Genomic DNA, 1,252 nt, shown 5'->3' on the forward strand with positions numbered 1-1,252 from the left:
GACACGCATGAACTCGGCGAGTTTTAGGGAAATCGATGAGTCAACCAAGGATTTCACGACTTCTCGAGTTCAGGAAGGACTTGACGAGTCGGTGAAATACACTCGACGAGTCGGGTCCATTTGACTTTGATCATGGATTTACCAGTTGTCCTCTGGGGGCATTTTGGTAATTTGGAAATTTATGGAAAAAGGGTTTTATGGTAACTATAGGTGGTGGAGCTCGTGTTGGTGATTCGAGAGTTGAGCCTATCATTTTCAATGCGACATTATGACGTGAGTAATCCTCACTATACTCAAGGGTCTAAGGCACCAAGGCTGACCCTTTGAATTGCTATTGGTTATGTTATACTGGTATGATCTGTTAGATCGGTATCCTAGAGGGTAGGATGACATTATGTGACATGTGGTATGACCTGTTAGTTCGGTATCCTAGAGGGTAGGATAATATTATGTGGTATGTGGTATGATCCGTTAGATCAGTTGTTGTCTATAGACTGTTATGTGATTATCTGTTATATGTGCACATGTTTGTTTGGCGGTTGAGGCTTATCTGCTTTGTGCGAAAGCCAATAGACCTGGGCATTCCAACCTATTGGTTGTTGGCCGTGAGTATTCCATCCCGAGGATGACTGGACTCATAGTATGTGGGCATTCCAACCTGTTGGTTGTGGGCCTGGGGTATTCCATCCCGAGGATGATTGGACCCCATAGTATATTGGCATTCCAACCGGATGGTTGAGGGTCTGGGGTATTCCAACTCGATGGTTGAATGGACCCATAGTATGCTGTTTATGATTATATGTGTATTGTTGCGGGTATGGGTATTTTAGGGGAACTCACTAAGCTTTCGGGTTTACTGTTTCAGTTTATTGTTTTAGGTACATCAGGGGATCGCGGCAAGGCGAAGGCATGATCGTACAACTCCTCATGTTTTGTTTATGTTTCTGGGAAAACTCTGATATTATACATTTTGAATACAAAGATGTAATGATTTTTAATGGGTTAAAATGTTTTTTAAAAGTTTTAAATTGGCTTGATTTTATGAGTGTTACAAGTTGGTATCAGAGCCTTGGTTTGAGTGAATTGGAGGAACACTCGTGTGAATCCAGTCTCAAATCAAGGAAAGGATTTTAAAATGAGTTTTTAAATGGTTTTCAAAATAAGTAAAGGAGGATGCAGGGTGTACGATCAGCCGGAGCCAGTAAGTAGACCCCAAAATACCATACAACTATTTTATTATGTGATATGTTAG

Source organism: Lactuca virosa, chromosome 2 (assembly GCF_052849685.1).
Source record: "Lactuca virosa cultivar CGN04683 chromosome 2, Lactuca_virosa_CGN04683_v6, whole genome shotgun sequence".
NCBI classification, from domain to species: Eukaryota; Viridiplantae; Streptophyta; class Magnoliopsida; order Asterales; family Asteraceae; genus Lactuca; species Lactuca virosa.